This window comes from Phaseolus vulgaris, chromosome 5 (genome assembly GCF_051622355.1).
Source record: "Phaseolus vulgaris cultivar YP4 chromosome 5, ASM5162235v1, whole genome shotgun sequence".
NCBI classification, from domain to species: domain Eukaryota; kingdom Viridiplantae; phylum Streptophyta; class Magnoliopsida; order Fabales; family Fabaceae; genus Phaseolus; species Phaseolus vulgaris.
Genome location: NC_143502.1, coordinates 8,211,013 through 8,211,624, shown reverse-complemented (window position 1 = coordinate 8,211,624; position 612 = coordinate 8,211,013).

Here is a 612-nt window from a genome sequence, read left to right as displayed (position 1 = left end):
GCACAAACCATTTTTCTGTTATGGTACCAAAACAAACAATCGGTTGTTTCCTCGAATCAATCGGTTGGTTTGGTTTTGACAGTTCAACCATTTGAAAAACAGTTTTCAACCTTTTCTAAAAACACCTAAGTATAAAACAATCGGTTGTTTCGACAAAACAACAGTTTGTTTTTCACTTAGCTTAAAAAAACACTTTTCTTTTAAAAGGATTGAGAATGCTTATGCTTTGGATTCAATCCAGAGTGGATTACATATTAAATCTACCCCAGATCCTATCTAAAAGGACAACACAGCAACAACAAGCACAACCAGCCTTCATCATCCTTCAAAGGGTTTGGAATCTTCAAAGCTTGAACACCACTTGGTTGAACAACTATGAGTGTGGCTATTACGTTATGAAATGAATGATTACCATTGTAAGAGTAGGCCTTAAAAGTGATTGTAAGAGTAGGCCTTAAAAGTGATTGGAAAGAGGTAACATGATATGTTAAATTATTTTTATAATTCTTGAACATATATGTATCTTAAAACTAATTTATGTCATTCATATTTTGAAATGCAGTTCTTCACGGATGAAGCACCAATGTCTTCAGAAGCCATAATATATGTCAG